We start from the raw sequence: 22,655 nt of genomic DNA on the forward strand, positions 1-22,655 counted from the left end.
GATGTGGAAATGGTAGCAAACATGCAGTCATTATGCAGTGTGAAGGGATGGAAGGTTTGTAGTTGCTATAGCAGTGTGTTGGTTGTTGGGGTTTAAACTCTAGTGGGTATACCCAGTGAGGTGCTGTGGTAAATGCATAGGGCTATTGGTGATGAAAAGGGTAGTGATGTTGTAGCAATGGATGCCACAGTAATGTGATAGAGGGTGTGACATGCTATATACAAGGTGATGAGGTGAGAAGTGACTGTGAAGAGGGCAAGTAAAGTGGTGTACACAGGGGAGGTGCTGGTAGCAAGGTGGATGCCTGAAGCTACAACAACTATAAGCTGTTGTATCATACAGATATAAAAGGCTATAGCAGCCCTCAAAGCTGCTGTAAACTCCTATGGTTGTCATGGAGCCCAAAAGAAGCCATAAATTTCATCACATTGTTATTAGAATCACTTGTGATAAGAGCATTAAGCCTCTTTCCTGATTGTCACCTGTAAATCAATAAACATGTCAAATAATAGGTTTTTAACAATGATACACTTTCCCATGGCTTCTCAAATAACTTGATGGCAACACAGATTCGACTGTTGTCAAAGGGTGGACTACTTGCTCCAGATGACCCATTTCAATTGTATTATTCACAGGAATGTCTCCAATATCTCTGCATCATAAGAGCTACTGGTTTTCAAGTTTCGCAACTGCGAATGGTGAGCCTGGTTCTTGAGATGACATACCGAAATCAGTGAATCCCAATTCAACCTACAGGTTACTGCTAAACATGCCATGTCCGATTACTTATGCATGTGAGCCATGAAGTCAAGAGAACTATAGACAACACGATCACGAGGAAGAACAAAAAATCTCAGTAGAGCCACCCTGCTACAGTATGAAAACAAGTTGATTTGAGGAAACCACTTGTCTGTAGGAAGTTTGCATATGTGGATCTTGACTCTCCATCAAGACTCCTAATGATGGAAGATCCAGTGATGATTCTGGAAGGTGCTATAGCATGGGGTGGTTTTGCATACTTTGTCTATCATGAAATCTGGTGAACTTGCTGTAACACTTCCAAGAGGCATTATGGCATAGAAGGCTAAATGATCCCCAACAACCAGAGTACATACGACTTAGCTCTATTCTGATCACTTGCTACTACAACAAATAACCCGAATTTTGGCAAAGCAGGTTAGTGGATTCTAGCAATATCACGAAAAAGGGAGGGGATTTAGTGACATCAGTTGGGTGGAGGCAGCATCACCAGCCCCGATATGAAGAGATTTCCAAGCACAACATTCTGGGAAGGAATGCCACAAAAGTGGATACAATCTATCAACTAGCAACACTATCTGAATATTTAGCTTTCCTGTTGTAACACCCCATCAACAATTTTTTTAAAAAAAAAGAAAAAAAGAAAAAGAAAAAAGAAAACTTTCTAACTAAAAGAAATGATACAGGGAAGTGAATACCGCTTTCTAATATATGAGATTTCAAGCTAAATGACACACACTCCTTGAATTGATGCAAATAATATCAGACAGAGTAAAGTCAAGTGATGATATTACAAATGCTAAAACAAGCAATGAAAAATGAATGCATTGTGATTGAGATGAACGAAACCATGATGAACAAAATGCCATTAAATACTTATTGAAACAGAAAATCAATGGGAATGAGATCAACAGAGAGAAGTATACTGGATTAAAAGGAAAAGAAAACACAAAATATAATGATCATGCAACATGATAAAACATACAGATGAATGCCAAGACACGAAACATAATGATCTATTTTTTTTTGTTTTTTTTTATATTCAATGTTTTGTTTAACCTGCTCAAGCGTCCAAACTAAATGTGGTTGAAGTCTTGCTTCAAAAGTGGTTAGGACTACTATTTTTCCTTGGTAGACCTTTTCTATTGCTTTACTTGCAGCACTAGCCTTGAGAATTGCATCTCCAGAAGCACTAGATTCAACATCATATCCATAAGCACACCATCTTGGCAAGCCTCCATCCAAAACCCATACTCTGTCATGACCAAAAGCTCTGAACATCCACCGAACATGAGCTGCACTGAATATACCCTTCCCATCATAAACAACCAACCCACCTTTATTCTAGATGCCTAGAGCAGAAACAACAACTGCAAAACCTTCATCTGATGGAAGCATGTGTGGCAAACTAGAGTTCCGATATGACATACCATCAACATTAAAGAAAAATGCACCAGGAATATGAGCCATCTTATATTCCTGTAGTGGATTCCGCTTCTCATCTGGCATATACCAGGAAGCATCCAACACCTTCAGATCAGGATCTCAGAGATTATCATGAAGCCAATCCACGACAACAATTGGCTCAGTTGATGTCATGGTTTGGGTGACTTATGAAGCTTTGCATGTTTGTGCCGATCTAGTCACAACATAGTGAGAGGGATCAGAAGTTGCAGAGATGAAAGTGCAGGATGCACAAGCCAATATACCAACCTCTTAAATAAGAAGGGATTGGGGATTGGGGTCTTGTGGGTACATGGGATTGATGATCGGACCAATCTCAATCCGGTGAAGGCGCTTGCCAAAAGGGCAACTGCCATCTCGAAACAATTGAAAATTGATACGATGGTGAAGAGTTCCTTTAGAGAATGGAGCAATGATGGACTTTACCAGCACCACAGAAGACACATAACCATGGAGGAGAGAGAGAGAACGATGATGCAGAACATAATCAGAATGGATAAAAAATAATTGTAAAAGCTAAAATCCAATGCCAAGGAGTGAACCGATAAATTAAAATCAATATGAATGCTAAAAGAGAAAATCTAGAACATATTATATTGAATCAAAATGCCCAAACATTAAAATGAAGGTAAGAATGTACAGAGGGGGATCAGAATGGATGAAACACAATAGACCATGAAATACAACTGGGAGGATAATCAAATGCAACCCAAAACAACGAAATCAAGTGTAAATCAGAGATTAAAACACAGAGTAGAAATCTGAATAAAAACAGGAAATCAAAATAGTTTACGATGCATATAAGACAATGAAGATAAAATAATAAAAAAAAAGAAAAGAAAAAGGAAAATAAAATAAAATAAAGTATGTTGGAATAGCACATTCCTTTGTTGTAGCAGCCGGTGGATCGATCCTGCTATATGCAGGTCGATCACACCTGCAGTGCTTCTTGATGAAACAAAAAATGAGAGAAACAAAATTAAAGTGTTAAGATGAGGCTTCTGCAAAAAGAAAATCAAAATACAAACTCTAAACCTGCATTAATATGCTATGAAAATAAAAAAAGAAACTCAGGGATGATGAAGGGGGTTCTTACCTTGCTTGCAGGGGTTTTGAAGAAGAGGAGATCAGGTGAATCCTGAAGAAGGCACCAGAGCAATGGATGTTCTTCGGTGATTCAAGAGGGGCGATGCTTCTTCTGATGCCTGATGGTGAATCGATTCGCTTCCGTCGATGGGGGAAAAGACCTGGGATTCAGATTGCTGCTGCAGGGATGATCCACCTCTTTCAGTTGTAACTGCAGATGCTTTAGAGTGGTTGACTTCCTCTGCCAGATAGAAGAAACCCAAGGTAATCAAAGAAGAAGAAGAAGAAGAAAGGGGGAGGAGAAGAAGGAGATGGAAGAAGATCCGATCATATATGCACAAGGGTGGAGGGGTGAAAAGCGGTGAAGGAACCGGGAGCCTTCGATTTGTTTATATAACGGATGGCCGTTAGGGATTTTTTGAAAGAGGCCCATTGATTTTCACAAAATTTCAAAAGGTGGTCTTTTAAAAAAGGGTGTGTAGAACCACTTTCTGGAATTCATTTTTAGGTTTTTGACAGAAAACCTTTAAAAGTATAGGAGAAATGTGAGGTTTTCTTAGAAAATGGGATCCAAACGGGGTTTTGAAGTATTTTTTTTAAATTGCTTTAAAAACTTTAAGTTTTTTCTAAAATGAGGTTTTTAAGAAAAAACGCCCGATTTATCTCAAAAAATGAATTCCCAAATGGATCTGGATCCAAGATTTTTGATAAAACTTTAGAATTTGGTTCTCGAATTGAGATTGGATCCAAATAAAAACCTCTGAGAAAATACAATGAATTGATTTTTTATTTTTATTTTTTGAAGAATAGAAGATTCAGGATCAGAATTGGATCCGGATATCTGATTTGGGTCCAAGATTGGGTCAGATATGACAATTGAGTATGGATTCCAGTGAATCCGAGAAATGAATAGATTTTTTATCAGAAGTTGACCCGATTATTCAGAAGATGTGAGTTAGGGGCAAAAAGGAAATTTTTTAGATTTTTTGGAAAATTTGGGGTGCTCACTGATGATGCATAAATATCATGTTTTATTAATACATTTTCACTACATAAATGCATCATCTATAGGTTTAAAGCATACACTTAGGTGCATAATGATGTTAGGGAGCTCTGGTTCGAATTTCATCAAAATCGGAGTTAATTTGAAGGAATTATGACATTTACAGTGTAACGGGTCAAATATCAGATCCGATTTGAGAGATTTGGATCCAGACGCCCATTTGGACTTTGGATCTGGACCAAATTACATGGATTTAACCCAACTCCAGCCCACTTAAGTTTTGTAAAAACATTTTCTAAAAACCCTCTGCAGAAAGAGGCGCCCAGTAAATATTTTATTTTTAAACCTGTTTTTGTAAAATGGCCAAAAGAACCAAAATCGTCAAAAGAGGGGGGGCGCCCATTCCAGCCCTGTCTTTGCCTTGGTTTTCGTGCCCTAGAGGCACGATTCTAGCTCCAGCCCCCTTCTCATCTTCCACCTCCTTCCATCTCCATTGAAGACATGGAGAAAAGCTTGAGAACCAAGCATTCTACCTTGTCTCCCTTTCAATTCTTTTCATTTTTTTATCTTCCATGTTGTTTAATATCCATTGTTGCTGTGTTTTGCAGGTGCAGCAGAGGTGGGAAACACTTTTCTCGGGTGGAAGTGCGAAACACTCCAACGAGAAGGGCCGGCTCTACCTCCATCCGGTCTTCTACGCCCCCCCGATCGAGAATCGGTTCACATTTCATCCTCGGTGGATTTCCAACGTGTTGCAGCTGTAGAGCATGGTACCATGGCGTATTTCCAGCATCAACGAGGTCCCGAACGGTGCGAAGCCAAGCAAAGTCCGCTCTTCTTCATCCCCCCATTCTTCGGATCGGCCAAAAGGTAGATCTTCTCACCCATTGCTTCTAGTTAAAACCTATCATGTGCGTGTGTAATATGTGGGTGTTTTTCTGTATTTTTGTCAGCCTTAGTATAGCTTTTGTTCGTGCAAAAGCCAGCACGTAGGATGTTTAGGTGTTTGGGTCATTTACTTTTAGGTTTTTCAATCCAACGTTGGGAGTTTTTATGTCTTTTTGGGTATGTGCGTGTGATTGAAAGAAGGTTTCTGCATGTCTGCATTTTTTTTAGTTGTTCTAAGTCCATTAGTTCTTATTTTGTTCGAGTTTAGTACCTTAGGAAAAGTGACTATGTGATTTTCTATTTTGTGCGTTTTTAGATTTTGCTAAAATTATCTAGTCGAGTGTAGTTTTTCCGGTTTTTTAGTAGGACGTCCAACAGTTTGTAATTTGTTTTTATGTGCTATTTTAATGTTAGTTTGTCAATTATTGTTTAGGTTTTTCATAGATTTTAATTCGTGTATTGTGTTTAGTATGAAATTCTGTTTTGTTCTTAGTCTAGCCGATTGTAGGAATATGTTAGAATTTGTTTTCTGTTATGATTTGATTTCCAGCATGTTAGTTGTTTAGTTTGTGTGTTTTTAGCTTCATGTAGATTGTCCTAATTATGTGTTAGTTTAGTTTAAATTAGATTTATATTTGGTGTTATGTTAGTAGTTAAATTAGCTATTTCATTTTTCATATAGGTGTAATCGTCTTCTCCAAATGTAGGTCGGCCATTAGAGGTCCAGCAAGGTTGCATGTTTCAGTTATTAGGTCATTAGGTTTTAGGAAATTAGAATTAAAATGTCTAGGTGCAATGTATTTCGTTTTAGGTAATTTAGCATTAATTGAGTAAGTTCGAATTGTGTGTAGGAATTAACTTAGATAGAATTGCTAATATCGGTTTTAATGTAGTATTAACTTAGTGATTTTTAAATTTCGTGTAGTAGTTAATATGGATAAGTTTGATTTTTGGTAGCTTTCCCTTTATGCCCTTTGTTTGAGTTGTATATATATTAATTTAGTTAGGTTAGTTTTATTTTAAGTCTAGGATGTAAATTCGTGTAGATTTTAGTCAAAGGGCAGTAGAGTCTTTATGGTTGAGCATACGAATTTGGTAGAAGACTAATCCCTCTAAAATTGTGAATTGCAATTAAGAGGAAAGCCCTAATTCCCAACCAAGTCATAAATGCCTTCTCATTTTCAAAGTTGAAAACCCTTTGGAATTCAAAAGGGTCTTTTAATGAGGGTTACACGACTTTTGGAAACCCTTTGGAATTCCAAAGGTCCTTCCAAAAGCATTTACACGAATTTTGGGAAGTTTTGAACTTATAAATACTCATTTAAAGCCAACCCCAAAATCGGGTGGGATGCTTTGGGAATGTTTTCAAAAAGAGGATTTAATGCTTAATTCTCAAAAGAGTTCCAAAATAGTTTACTCGATTTTGGCAAGAAGTTAAATGTTATCTCTTCTTTCAAGAGTTAGCCAAAATCGTGTAGTGTAAGTTGGGAAGGTTTTCAAAAAGGGTTCAATAGCTTTTAATGCAAATATGGAAAAACGTGTGGATTTAAATAGCTGGATGGTTTTTGAAGATGAGTCTTTCCCTAAGAGCAATTAAGGCAATAATGAGAGAAGTTGGCCCCTACCAAAATCGTGTGTCTCAAATTCATTAGCCCTCTTTACTATTTTCGTTATTTGAATTAACATTAATTAGGTGTTAATTAAATTAGTAATGTAGCATTAAAGTAGATTTTCTAAATTCGTGTATACTTATTTAGGTAGTTTCTAGTCTTAGGTTACATTTAAGTTAGGATTTAAATTAGATTTACATTAGTGTTTTAGGAAATAACATTTAGTTATTAGTGTAATTAATGATTTTAGGGTGGCGTGTAATGTAAAGCCCCATCTCTTAAAACCGCCCCCTACTAACCCTAGTTAGTGTATAACCTATGTAGTTAATTTAATTTATTAATTGTTAATTGTAGGTAATTAGTTATCCTAACTAACCATAGTTAATTACTAACCCTACCCTTAGTTAAAACCCAAATGCCTTAGTCAACCTAACCCTAGTTAGAACAAACCTTAGTTAGTTAGTAGTTCTAATTAGTTAACCCTAGTAGTTAGTCAAACCTAATTAACCCAAACCGACCTACTTATTTGACCCTAGTGAAACCCTCTTAACCCTAACCGTCCTTAGTTATCCTAACCGACCCATTAACTAGCTTAGTCAAACCCCTAGTTAGTCTTAACCGACCCCCTATTCTAAATATAGTTTACCCTCAACTAACCTTAGTTAGTAGTTAGTACTAATTAGTTAGCCTATCCTTAGTCAACTAACCCTCGTTAGTTAGATTGACCCTAGGTATTGAGTTAACTTGTTTAACCTTAGTCGACCAACCCTAGATACCTAATCCCAACCATGTCCTAGACCCTTAGTTAGAAACTACCTTAACCGACCCTAGTTAATTACTTATTAACCGTAGGTAGTTAGTACCCTTAGTTAGTGTTTAACATAATTAGAACTAACTTTAGTTAAGTTTAATTAGTAACTAGTTTTAATTAGCTTAACCGTAGGTTAGTAATTGCTTTATTAGGTTAGAATTAACATTAGATTAATTAGTTCATTATTTAATTATGTTAGCTAGAGTATGTTAAATTTAGTTAGATGTGCTATTTAGGTTAGATAGATAATTAATTTAGTTAGTGAGTTAGTAAATTTAAAATTAGATTATGTTTAACAAGTAATTTAATGTAGAATTAATAGTAGTTGTTTTCGTAAGTTCGAATTAATATTAGAGTAGATAGTTAATTTAGTTAGTGATATTAGATGTTATATATTAGGTTTAATTAGAGTGTATACTTATTTAGGTATCTTATTTAGAGTATTAGTGAGTTTAGGTTAGGTTAGTTCTTATATTTTGTAACTTAACTTAATTGTTATTCTTTGATGTAGTTTAACAGTAGGTTTGGTTCAGTTAGGACTGTTTTTGTACGTAATTCAATGTCCAAATGTCAAATGTGGATTCAAAGGGATGAATAGTGCACTGAACCAAAACCCTAATTTTTACCCGATCGTGCATTAGTTATTTCATGTGGTTTTTTCATGAATTTTCTGAATATTATTTTTCTATTCTTCACATTGGTGTGTTAACTGTCTGCATACCAAATTTTAGCTCGATCCGAGTTGATTTGGTCTGGTTTTTAAGCGTATTATGAAAACAGCTTTTTCTGATTTTGAAATTTTGGGTCCAGCGATTTCTCAAATTATCCTGATTTTGAAACGCTTCGTTCTGGAGATCCAGAACGTATTTTTCAATTCTGTAAAGTGTGTCAGATTCTTGGATCTGTCTTTTACAGAATAGAAGTGATTTTACTAATTTTGGAATTCGTTTGACCCCTCAAACAGTCATTTTGCGAAAAGCTGTCAGAATCCATTTTTGCTTTCTTTAGGGAAAAAACAGTCTTTTAAGTAATTGTTTAATTTCGTGTAGTTTTACTGTTTTCTAGTTGTGTAATCAGTAAATTAACAGTAGTTAGAGTAATTAGAGTTATTTAGCTTAGTTAGTTTACTTAGTTAGTATAATTTTAGTTTTAGATATTTAAATTAACTGTAGTTTAATTTAGAAATAGTATAGAATTAGTTGTAGATGTAATTTAGATTAATTCTTGATTTAGTTACTGATTTTGTGTTTTTATTGTGTAGGTTGTTAAGTTAGAACAGGTTCATAGGTGTAATTCAATTATACTGTGCGACTGCACTTGATGTGAAAAGACATAAATGCCCCTGGAGACTTGCAGAAGACTTAGCCTCCGATTTTATTTTATTTTCATAGTTTAGAATGTTATTTAATGTAACTTGTAAACATTGACATAGTTGTAAACTTTGTTTTTATTAATAAAGTTTTATTTTGGAATTAGTTCAGAAATATCCCGTTCCCTGTGGATTCGACCCGTACTCGCCACTTCGGTGGAAAGTCGGTTTTTATATCTTTGGTTGACGATTTTCCCAGGTTTTTATTGAAAAATAATTGTTTAAAAATATCAACTCCAAAAGTGCAACCACTCACACACTCTCAACAACTGAAGTGAAATATATAGCGGCTAGTTTAGCATGTTCACAAGTGCTATGGATGAAACAAACCTTAAGAGATTTTGGTTTGAATTACTCCATAATAATTTATTGTGATAACACTAGTGCTATAAATCTTTTAAAAAATCCTGTTCAGCACTCAAGAACTAAGCATATTGAAATGAGACATCATTTCTTATGAGATCATGTGTTAAAATGAGATAGTTCTTTGAATTTTATACCTACAAATGCATAACATGCCGATATCTTTACTAAACCACTTAAAAATGAAGATTTTATGAGAATTAGGAGAGAGCTAGGCATTTGCTCATTATTAGATTTATAAATTTGTTTTAGAACATTTTGTTTTTGAAAACTCTTTAAAATCAAACTTTTTAGTCGACCGATGAAAATCGATTAGTCGATTGATGGTTGTTTTTTAAATTTTAAACGGAAGGGACCCGATACCCCTTGGTCTTTGTCTAAAAGGGCAGTCGTTATTTTTTTTAAAAAACACGCCCGTGTGTTTTCCCCTCTTCAGAAGCCGAACACACTCCTTTCTCTCTGTCGTTCCTTTCCCTCTTCCACAAACCCTAGGAGACTAAAATCGCTTGTCGGTCGCAGTCCTCTTCGTCACCAGAATTTTATTGCCGCACCAGATTATTTCTGCAGTAGTTCATGTCTGCGATGCCAGACGATCACCTCTCTACTACAACATTCCTCTGCAGCATCAGATAACGTCTGCAACATCAGACACTTGCATTCTCTCACCGGTTATCCTCCACGATGTCGTACGACATCATCCTCTCACCAGACGTCATTCTTGAAACATTGGAGAGCCGACATCCACAACGTCTTCGCCTGTTCCTCTCTGTGACCTTGTCGATCAGCCACTCCCTGTAGCACTGCTTCTGTAAAACTCGCAAAATTTCTACAATTATCAAATGTAATAAAGGTTATAATTCTTAGAAATTGATACAATAAAAGGATAAAGAGTCGATCCAAATGGATTCAGCAATCAGATTTGAATAGTATATAGGGATTTGGATCTTGGATGGAGTCGAAATCCACTTAAAATGCAGTTTCAAATTTTCAATTTCAACTACATTCACAAAGCACATCTCTAAAGTATCATCTCTTGCAAATATCGCCCTCGTTAGGACCATACCCGATTTATACACGCTTTCCAGTAATTTACATGAAATAATGAGGTTTTTTTCCTCGTTTGGGTCCCAAATTCGGGGATTTACTAGTCATATGCATGATAACTTTGATTTATAATTCTCGGGACTTGATTCTTCATGAACAGTGCTCACGCCACTTTGTACGTCATACTTACGCGATTACGAACATCGCTCATTATTGAAGTAGTTCTAGTCGCAAAGAAGTGCAACCAAGTAAGAGTTGGCGCACTGGTATGGTTGGTTGTTGTTATCGTCGCGAAATTTTTCCCCCGTCTTCTTTTCCTTGCGGAAGAGAGAGAGGGAAAACGCTTTCGCGCTTCAAACTTTGACCGGATTTTGGAAATTGTTTTGAAATACTCGCCTCCGTTTTGAAAATTGCGGGAAAATCCATGGGATGGGGATCGACCTGTCGGTACGAGGTTCGACCATTCCTGCCGCCTTTAACAGAGGTAATCAAACCAAGGACCAAAACTATGCTTGACTTAGTTAAATCATCAAATCGTGTTCTATCCTAAATGCACAGAGAATTCAGGCATGTGCTATGAGATTTTGGAAAATGTAAGTTGGAAAACATGATGTATGCTTGAAAAACCTTTGGAGTTGAAAAATATTTCTCAGGAAACTCAGATGAAAGGGGTTTTTGAAATCATGAGAAAGTTCATAAAGATTTGAGAAAATCATGAATGGATGAAAAACTTGAGAAAATGGCAAGAAATTCTTGAGAAAAGATGAATATTTGAAAAAGGGAAACATTTCTTAGGAAAACTTAGACTTTGAGAATTTTCTTAGGAAAATGATGGAAAATTTATAGGAAAACTCTTTGGAGAAGGAAATTCAAAACTTGAGAAATCGAAATCCTGAGAATTTTACCTTTGAAATATTTGGAAATCGATTTTGATCTTGGAGAAAGATTGGAAAACTCTTTTGAAGCTCTTAAGAAAATAACATTTTCCAAGGAAAATCGAGGGAAACTTTGATATTGGAAATCCAACTTAGAAGTTTCTATGAAAAACTGTGAAAACTAGACTTGGGAAAACCGATTTTGGAAGATACTCAGAGTTTCTTGAGAAATCGATTTCTTTGAGAATGAAGTTTTCTTAAGAAAATCATGGGAAAACCAATGATTTCATGATGCGAATGACCTGAGTAAATGAATGCACTTTTGAAAAGATTTTCTGAGGAATTGGTTGGAAAATGTGCATTAAGTCAAAATAAATCCTTCACATATTCTGACTGTGGTCATGAATATGTTCAGAACTTAGTTGATTTGATGCACATGATTTTGAAAACTTTGGAAATATGATGTGCATTTTAAGATAGCCGAAGCGTGTAGGCTCTATGTGACTAGTAGAAAGATGATGGATCTGGGTCTCGTCCATATTCCGACTAGGGCCGTAAATATGGATCCCACCGAGTCCATCAACTCCCTAAGAGTTGGTGCACGTGCCATTCGTGAACATCCATAGTGCTTTTGAAATAAGATGTATGCATCACATAAGCAGGATATTTGCATAAATTCAAACTATATGATATGCATCCTAGTCTAAGCAGGAAATTAACTCTCTTATTCCAAAATTTATATTATTACATCACTAAATAAAGGAAGTAAAAGAAATTTGCAGACTTCAGCTCCTTCTTTTGATTGTTCCTGCCAAACTTGAAATAGGGTTAGCTCAACTATGTGGGTTTTTCCAAGATTTTCCAATAATATTATGAAATTATTAGATTTAATTGGATATAAACCCTATTCTCATGCTTCCTTGATATTTGAAATGATGAAAATGCAAGAAATTCAGTAGAAAATAGTTTGAAATTCGGAATTGGGGTCAAAATGACCAAAATACCCCTAATTATAAAGTTATACCTTTAAAATGAGGGTTTTTTGAAGGAAAACTTGGTAAAATTGAGATTTTGAAGTTCAAATTGAATCAAATGACGATGAAATGCAGTATGACATGCTGCTAAACACATTAGGACTGTAACATCAGAATTTGGCATTTTGCAATTTATCCAAAATAACGAATTTCGCTTGTTTTTCACTCGGATCCGGGTCCTGCGGGACCCTGTTTTGGTATTATGGCTAATCCGAACCTCAAATGGATTCCAAATTGCACCAAATTCGGTATGAAGCATCTACTTACTCTGATAAACAACCTAAAATGCTAAAAATCACGAAATGATATGATTTAAATGCTAAAATTCAAAGGAAGTCCTAAAATGGTGGATTTTGCCTATGGATCCGAACCAAATGCAATGCTTAATATGATAATGCAAGATTTACACCATGAAAACTTATGATATTTTGCAGACTTTTAAAGTACCCGAAATGGAACATTTTTTTTACAGCCTCGGGATTTGAGCTATGGTGAGTTCAATAACAGAGATTTAGTTCTGACAGAGGTAAAATCACCCTAATCTGATGTAAAATGCTAAAACAAAAATATAAAACAGCCATGGAAATTTAGAAAATTAATCAGAGCTATTTAAGACACCCACATGAACAACTTTTATGTTCATGACTTTGGCATTTGATCAACGGAAACACAGATAAAAATATAACTATTCCTGCCTAAACTAACAGAACAGACAAATGTAGAAAAATAGGGGACTGACAAAAAAAATCCGAAGCAGGTATCAACACTGTTCTAAAAATCACAGGCTTTCAGATGCAAACAAAGGACATCTCGGACACAACTTTCACTTTTTACAGTTTTGGATTTGGATCAACAAACAAAGAGAAACCATAACCCTAAGTCGATCCAAGAGCTCAGAGGCCCAAATTAGGCTCTGACACGTGTCCCTAACTCTCAGATTTTTGTCAGACATTACAAAAAATCAGAAAAATCTGAAAAAATCATATTAAACACTAGACATTCTCCCGAGTTCATAACATCTTCGGGATCGAAAATCAGATCTCCCATAAAGGATATCTAGATTTTACAATCGGCAAATGATTTTCAAAATGCATCCCGGGTAACAAAACCCGACTTGCCATTTTGAATATTTACCGCAGTAAACAAATTCAAATGCCTCCGAATTTTTGGCAAAATTTCAGGGACACCTAAGGGCGCATTCCGTGATTTTTTGGGGATTTTTAATAAAAAGTAAATGCATAAAATGACATGTGGACTGACTGACAAAAATAGAGACCTACTGAAAATGAGCAGAGTTGAAATAAATGCTAAACTAATCCTAATTAATTCATGAAATGTGCTAAATGAATGAAATAAAATGTAAATTAAACCTAGATAACTACATGAATGTTAAAAATCATCAAGGAAGCATAATTAAACGTTTTATATATGTCGTTTTATGAGAATAGCTCAATCCATCTCTCGGATGAGCTCTTTCTTCAAACGACTCCCAAATCGGATTATGGAATTACATCAAGGGGAAAAGAAGTGCACCTTGCTTCGTTACGCAGCGTAGAAGCTCTTGAAAGGGGCGGCTATCACGAGCTTCCTTCGTCCTTCGCTCCGAGCTTCGGATGGTTCACCAAAATCGAGCTATGTTTGAATCAGATTGGCCACTGCACGAACTTTACTCCACCTTCTCCAATGAGCCAAAGGGGGCACAATTTCCAAAGTTCAAAATCAGATTTTTGGGGGGGCTAGGTCGGATTTTCAAGTTCACAAAATGGTCTCCAAAGATGCTCTCCTCTCTTGGGCGTGGAGCCTTGTTTTTATAAATTTTCTGAAAAAATTTGAATTTCAAACAGGCTCAATCTGAGCCCTCCATGTGGCGCCATCTCAGGGGGTGCCATCTGGGGGTTTGAAATTCGAATTTGGCTTTTGCAGGGAGCCCTCAGGTGGCGCCACCTCATGAGGCTATTTCGATTTTTGAGAAAAATAAAAAAAATGGAAATTTTGTGGGTGAGACACCTCAGCAGGGGGAATTTGGAATTTTTCAAAAGTTTGCTTGATTCTCTCTGCAGAGAATTCCCAGAAGGCGCTACCTCAGAGGGTGTTCTCTTGGAATTTGAAATTCAAACTCACCTTTTGTAGGGAGTCCTCAGGTGGCGCCACCTCATGGTGGGCTACTTTTATTAAAAATAAAATAAAAAATCAAAATGGAGCCAAGTGGAGTCCTGGAATGGCGCCACCTCAACAGGTGTTTAACACATGTCAGAAGGACAGAGCAGTGGGCTCAGAAGGCGCCACCTCAGAGGAATTTGAATTCTACTTTTTCTGGAGGAAGGAGATCTGGACATGTGGCAGTCCAGGATGGTTCCAAGTGTCAGCCTGCTGGAGGAGGTTCTTCAGATGGCGCCACCTCAGAGGAGAATTTGAATTTCAAATGGAGGTTGGCCCTGGAGGAATGGAGGATGGACATGTGGCGCCACCTCAGGGTGGCTCCTACAATGCCATGTGGCAAGAGGGAGGAAAAGGAGGGAAGTGACATGTGGCGCCCTCATAGGCCATCTGGAAAAATCATGGCTCAGGATTTGCGCCACCTAGGCCCTGTTTGAACATTTGAATGGCTTGCTTTTTCTGAAAAAAGCCAGGAGTGACATGTGTCTCCTACTTTTCTGAGAAAAGTAGGGAGAAGACATGTGTCCTCTACTTTTTCTGAAGGAGGTAGAAGGAGACATGTGTCACCTGCTTTTTCTGAAAGAAGCAGAGAATGACACGTGGCAGAGGGGAGAGAAGGAGGGCCAAACCATGTGGCGCCATCTCAGACAACCTGAAAAAGGTAGAAGTTCAGAATCTGCGCCACCTATGAGGAGATTTGAATGTTTAAATTCTAGCTTTTCTGAAGAGAGCAGGAAATGACACATGGCATTTGCTTTTTCTGAGGAAATGAGAGCTTGACATGTGTCCTCTACAGGAGAGACACTCCAGATGGCGCCACCTCAGAGGAGACAAGCTTACTTTTTCTGGAGGAATCTAGGAGTGACACGTGTCTCCTACTTTTCTGAGAAAAGTAGGGAGAGACATGTGTCAGGCTACTTTTCTAGAAGGTGGGAGAGGTTGACACGTGTCCCCTGCAGGAGACACACTTCAAGTGGCGCCACCTCAGAGGAGACAAGCTTCACTTTTTCTAGACAGGACAACCTATGACACTTGGCATCTCCTGGTAATCTTGGAATGACACATGGCGCAGGATGGATAGGGTGACACATGGAAGATAAATGGGATGACATGTGGCGGCTTCTTAGGGTAGCCCCACACTGACACTTGGCATGGAAATGGGAGGAGAGAGAAACGACAAGTGGCACCAATCCAGGAGACAAGGCTCCTATATTTTTGGGTTTTTCAAAATTCAAATTTTTCAAAAGAAAAGCTTGTGTGACACCACCTCAGTGTGGGTCCCACATTGCTTCTTTATTGAAATAAGGATAAAACCACAACTTCTTTTTGGAATTTCATAAAATCTGGACTAATGAGCAAAACAAGAATTTTGGAAAGAGTTGGCCCTTGTAGGGCGATTTTGTAAAAGAAAGATATTTGAAATTGTCAAAAAGGGCAAAATCTGAGGTGAAGTGACTGAAATCCACATTAAACTATCCAGATCGTCTTCCTGAGGAAATATTTTGAAATTTACAGTCCCAGGTAAAATGGGAAGAATTGATAATTTTGAAGACCCAGGGTTTTGAAATCAATTTTGAAAAGAGTTGAAATTTTAATCTGGATTGAAAATTTTGAAATCAAGAGTTCTGGACCTCGAAATGACATGCTGTGCAGTGCAATGATTTGAAATGCTCATGCAATGATATGCAATGTTATGTCTTATGAAATGCAATCTTGAACCAAGACTCGGAGATGTCTGTCTCCTATCAGGAGTAAAATTTTGAACATCTGAGCTAAAAATAGAGAAATTTTGAGAGTTTCAGATGAAATTTAGACTTTTGCAAAGTCCGGGCTCAAAAAATGACCATTTTGCCCTCCAGCAATTTCAGAGGCTGGATGTTGATGCTTGGTGGAAATGTTGGGGAGGTGAGTGAAAATTTGGGGTGTTTACAGATGCCCCTCTTTGCTACTAAGCCATCTCATGGCCGAGCTTAGTGGGAAAGAAAAACACACCAAATTTGGGCTATATATAAAAAAATGCCCCAGTTAGAAGGATCTGACTGGGTGTGAAGAAATTAGCCCGAGGAAGATGGTAGATATGAAGCGAAGAATGAAGAGAAAAGACTCACTCTGTGAGAGTGAAATTCAGGTTTTATGCCCTTACCCTGGATGGGACAGAAAATGCTTCGTATGGAACGAAGCTCAGGTTTTTACCCTTAACCTGATTAGGGATGGAATATCTCATAACATGAGACTCAGGTTTGTACCCTTAACCTGATCAGGCGGAAAATGAAATACCTCTTTGATTGAGGCTCAGGTTTGTACCCTTATCCTGATCAGGCGGAAAATGGAATACATCGCTGATTGAGGCTCAGGTTTGTACCCTTATCCTGATCGGGCGGAAAATGAAATACCTCTTTGGATGAGGCTCAGGTTTGTACCCTTATCCTGATCGGGCGAAAAATGAAATACCTCTTTGATTGAGGCTCAGGTTTGTACCCTTATCCTGATCGGGCGGAAAATGAAATACCTCTTTTGATTGAGGCTCAGGTTTGTACCCTTATCCTGATCGGGCGGAAAATGAAATACCTCTTTGGATGAGGCTCAGGTTTGTACCCTTATCCTGATCGGGCGGAAAATGAAATACCTCATTGAATGAGGCTCAGGTTTGTACCCTTATCTTGATCGGGCGGAAAATGGAATACCTCTTTGGATGAGGCTCAGGTTTGTACCCTTATCCTGATCGGGCGGAAAATGGAATACCTCTTTGGATGAGGCTCAGGTTTGTACCCTTATCCTGATCGGGCGGAAAGTGAAATGGAACCCTCGAAGGAAGAGACCATGATGGAACCTTTGGATTTTGCACAATAAATCCGACAGGGGTTTTTGCAAAAGGAAGGAAAATGGGGTCCTTAAAGCTTGAAAAGGGATTGATCTTGGGTGTCTCACTGCTGAGACTAAAATCAGCTTTTGAAATTGCCTTTTGCTGGAATTGGTGGCTTAACCTCAAGCCGAAATGGGACTGTCTATGGTGGGACAGTGGGGACACAGGGAAGTGTGCAATCTGAGAGTTCATGCTCTCAAAGAAGGGAAGAAATCAAGTCCTTAGGAGGGATTTAAAATTGGTGTCAGGATGTATCAAAAAGGGACATCCAGCTCTCACTTCACGTCAAGATAGCTAGAAAATATTGTCAAAATATTGAGAATTTTATTGTTGATTCAAAATATTTGAAAATGTTGCACATTGTTGCAAAGACATTCCTTCTTTTCTACCTAAAGCATTACCTCCAAACAAGGTTCACTTCGTAGAATCGAGACTTGAAGTCCAAATTGCTTGCAATTGACCTTCTTCAAGGAAGTTATCAATTTCCTTGATATGAACAAGAAAGAGAATTTGATATTATGAAAGCAATTGATGAAAGAGTATTGATAATAGAATTTCACAAGATTAAAGAGGATTCTTGATAGATTTGGCAGTTTGATATCCTGAGAGCTTCTCTCTTGATAATCTTTCTGCACTCTTTTGGGCTCTTTGGTGTTTTGCTACATTCTCCTTCATTTTGGAGATGTTCTGATTTTTTTCTCTCTTTCTTTTTCCTCTCTTTTGGGAAAAGGGTACGTCACAAACTCCTTCAACTTGGAGATGTTTCGATCCTCCTTTGATGATATTGGTTTATGGGTTATTTTGATGATATTGGCTCATTGGCTGGAAGATCTTTAGATGAAATTAAATACCTTTTAGGGATTGTCGAGGGGTTCATCGCATCTGCCTTCATCTTGACAGTGCTTTGGACCTTCCCTGGAAGGATCCGTCACAAACTCCGTCATCTTGGAGATGTTTCGAATCTTCTTTGGCCCCGGGGGTCTACTCGCCTAATTCGCCTTCATCTTGACGACAGGTGAGAGATCCCTTTTGCGGATATTTAATTGCAGCTTAGGTGATTCTGAGGAGACAGGGTTAGGGCGAATTCTCTCTTTTCTAGCACTCAGGATATTTCCACTGCCTCGTCCTTACAAGAATAGCCCTTAAAGATGCGCCATTGACTGCGATCAATATCGATCATCTGCGGCTTTTCAATAACATTGAATCTTCTTTTCTGGCCATATTGAGGATTTATCCTTCATCCTTTTGGTTGGCCAATAGAAAGAATTTGAGTTTTGAATCTCTTTTCGCAAAAGCTTCACTCTTTTGGAAGTGATGCTGAAGGTAAATTGAGATAGAGATTAGTGCAATAAAGATTCTGAAATCAACAAATAATTTGATTGACAACATTGACAAATTTTCTTGAAATCCCTAGTGAAAATGAGTATTTGAAATCCGGCTCAACACGTTCGTGACGAAAATTCTCCTCTCTTTTTCCCCAAAAAGAGAGACTCAGGCTTAGCCCTTACCTGAATGGGAAATGGGAAATACTCCTCTCTTCCCTGAAGAGGAGGTGTTTGCAAAACGAACTTTCGAAGAGAAATTGAGCTTTCGTCAAAGCTCCCTAATATTAGGCTTCTCTTATAGAAAGGGGGCCGATAATAGTGAGGTCTGAAAATTGGGTCATGAAAGGAACGAGTCCATCACACTCTCCCTGTAAAGAGAGTCCTTCATGACGAAAATGGCCTAGTATGAAATTGGGGGGGTCACAAGAAAAGCGAGTCTCCGTCGAGCCTCTCCCTTTGAAAGGGTTCCTCGTGTGAAATTGGAAATTGTTTTGCAAACGGTTCACAAAGACGCGAGTCCCTTCAAACTCTCCCTGAAAAGGGGCTAAGTGAACGAATTGGATAGCATGCGAAAAGAGCGAGCTCCCTCGAACTCTCCCTAAAAAGGGCCTCTCGCAAGAGAAAATGATTGAAATCGGATATTGATATTGATTGACCCAAAGGTCGAAATTGGAAATTGGAAAATTGGTTGTTGGAAATTGAATGACCCGAAGGTCGAAATAGGATGACCTGGCGGTCGAAATTGAGAATTGATTTGACCAAAAAGGTCGAAATTGAGAATTAGTTGACCGAAAGGTCGAAATTGTGTGACCCGAAGGTCGAAATTGAGAATTGATTGACCTAAAGGTCGAAATTTGGAAATTGATTGACCCGAAGGTCGAAAATTGGAAATTGGGAATTGAATTTGAGAATTGGAAATTGATTGACCCGAAGGTCGAGAATTGAAAATTGATTGACCCGAAGGTCGAAAATTTGGCAATTGATCGAAAATTGGAAATTGGTAATTGAAATTGAGAATTGGAAAATGGGTGACCCAAAGGTCGAAATTGGAGAATTGCCTGATTTGAAGATTTAAATTGGAATTTGGAGAGCAAAATATCAAATTTGAGCAATTGACAGACCCTGATGATTGAAATAACTTGGATCAATAAAGGAGAATGATGAGTTCGAGTCAGAGCTCGAATAAAATTCAGAGATCACGAGTCGGAACCCGGATCAACAAATGAAGAGCTCGAATCTGAGCTCGAATGAATAGAGAGATCTAGAGTCAAAACCCGGATCAACAAAAGACAATGGAGAGCTCGCATCTGAGCTCAAAGTAAAGAGATCTCGAGTCGGAACCCAGATCAACAAAAGACAATGGAGAGCTCGCATCTGAGCTCAAAGTAAAGAGACCTCGAGTCGGAACCCGGATCAACAAAAGAAAAATGAAGAGCTCGAGTCAGGGCTCGAGTAAGGTAATGAGATCACGAGTCGGAACCCGAATCAACAAAAGAGAATGAAGAGCTCACATCTGAGCTCAAATAAATAGGGAGATCTCGAGTCGGAACCTGGATCAACAGAAGAAAATGGAGAGCTCGAGTTAGAGCTCAAATAAGATGTAGAGAGATCACGAGTCGCAACCCGGATCAACAAAGGAAAATGAAGAGCTCGCATCTGAGTCCGAATAAGATAATGAGATCACGAGTCGAAACTCGGATCAACAAAGAAAATGATTTGAATAAAAAACCCGAGTCGGAACTCGGTTTTGGGATTTTGAAAATGTACCAGTTTGAATACTGGATTTTGAAATAATACCAGTTCGAGTGCTGGGTTTTGGTTCAGTATGGGTGATGACCTCTCAATTTTGAATCTTTAGGAATTGTGATGGGACTGTTTGTTGAAATCCCAATACTGACCAGATGGTTGTTCATGCAGTTGAATGCAAATGAATATGAATTGATGCATATGAATGCACAAGTGCGTGAAATAAGGAATTTGTTTATCCTGCCTGCATACAGAACAAAATTTTAAAATGCCCCAGTGTAACTGAGAGAGCAAGTTTGATCATTATTTAAAGAAAATAGGAAGGATTACAAGAGAAGGATAAATGTTTCAAGTATAAAACTTTTTCAAGTGTCGCGCATTAATAAGATCTGGCAATTCTACCCCATCGGCATTGATGAGCCGATATGAGTTGCGGGGTAATGCTTCTTTGACAACATAGGGACCTTTCCAATTTGGCGACCATTTGCCGCCGGGACGATGCTTGAGATAAGCTGTGGATCGAAGTACTAAATCATTGACTTTGAATCTTCTTTCGATGATAGATTTCGCATATTGCCTGGCTACTCTCTGGCGATAGGTTTGAGCATGCTCTGCTGCTTTTAGCCTTCTCTCGTCGAGTAAGTCTAGCTGCACTAGTCGCTGCTGCTGGTATTGATCCAGAGGTAATTGCAGAAGTGAAGCAAATTTCAAAGCGGGCTTCTGAACATGTAGCGTCAATACTACTTCTATCCCATAGACCAGTTCTGATGGGGTAGCATTGGTTGGTGTACGAATAGTGGTCCGGTATGCCCATAGTGCATCGTGGATCTTCTCATGCCAGTCACGGCCTGTTTCCACAGTTCGCTCCAAGATACAAATTAAAATATTGTTGGTGGCCTCTGCCTGACCATTCCCTTGAGGATAATATGGAGCGGAAAAATGGTGATAGATCTTGAATTTTGAGCAGAATGTCTTCATCTTTTCATTCTTGAAATGACTGCCGTTGTTTGACACAATGTCATGTGGGATGCCGAAACGACAAAGGATGTTCTTGTGAATAAAAGAGACTACGTGTCGGCCTTCTACTGTGCGGAGACTGGTGGCTTCTACCCACTTGGTGAAATATTCTGTTGCGGCAAGGAAGTATTTGTGGCCATTTGAAGCTGAAGGAGTGATGGGACCTACGACATCGAAGGCCCACATGGAGAACGGCCATGGAGAGACAACAGACTGTAAATAAGTTGCTGGTGCATGGATGGAAGGTGCATGTATCTGACACTGAACACACTTCTTCACATAATGATAACAGTCTTTTTGCATAGTCTTTCAGTAGTAACCTACTCTGATGATTTGCTTGACAAGGGTTTGGTAGCCGATGTGGCCACCACACATGCCTTCGTGTGCTTCTCGCACAACTTCTTTGGCTTCGTCTTCGTCTAAACATCTGGAATACTCTGAACTGAATCCACGACGATATAGGATGTTTGCCAGAATGAAGTATCGAGTGGACATACGCTGGATTGCTCGCTGTTCTTTCTTTGAGAGTTCTGGAGGAAATTTGCCAGTTTCTATGAAAGTTTTGATGTTGTAATACCAAGGCTTCTTCTTTTGCTCAGCCTGGTTTACCTGTTTCGCTGGAATGAAAGCAGGTTGGTCAAGTCTGCCAATTTCAAAAGAGCGACAAGATTCTCCATTCTTGAATGCCATAATGGAGCCTAAACTGGCTAGGCTATCGGCCACTTGATTAAAATCTCTCTTGATGTGGAATAACTGAAATTCTTCAAAATTGCGAACAAGCGCTGAAACAATTTTCTGATAGGGAAATAACTTCTGATCTTTGACCTGCCATTCGGCTCGAACTTGATTAACAACGAGTAATGAGTCACCGTAGGCATGTACTCTCTTGACATTGAAGTCTAATAGAATCCTTAGACCTTGAATCAGGGCTTCATATTCAGCCATATTGTGGGTACATTGAAAATCTAATTTGAGAGAAAATGGAATCATCTCCTTCTCGGGAGTGATTAATAAAATTCCGATGCCAATTCCCGCCATATTCTTAGAACCATCGAAATATAGATTCCAAACTGGAAATTGCTGGATATTGCAAATTTGCTCATCAGGGAAGTCATCTTCGACTTTCACTTCTTCGGCCAGAGAAAAATCCGCCAATTGATCTGCAATTGCTTGTCCTTTGATTGATTGCTGCGAGACATATTCTAGGTCGTACTGCATCAGTAAGACTTGCCATTTGGCGA

General features: G+C 38.3%; 1 pseudogene; it reads right to left on the minus strand.

The window, feature by feature from the left end:
- Window positions 1–458: 458 nt before the first annotated feature.
- On the minus strand, window positions 459–2,358 carry LOC149829851 (thiosulfate/3-mercaptopyruvate sulfurtransferase 1, mitochondrial pseudogene; annotated as a pseudogene).
- Window positions 2,359–22,655: the final 20,297 nt, after the last annotated feature.

Source organism: Nuphar pumila, chromosome 8, assembly GCF_984573655.1.
Source record: "Nuphar pumila chromosome 8, dmNupPumi1.hap1.1, whole genome shotgun sequence".
NCBI lineage: Eukaryota > Viridiplantae > Streptophyta > Magnoliopsida > Nymphaeales > Nymphaeaceae > Nuphar > Nuphar pumila.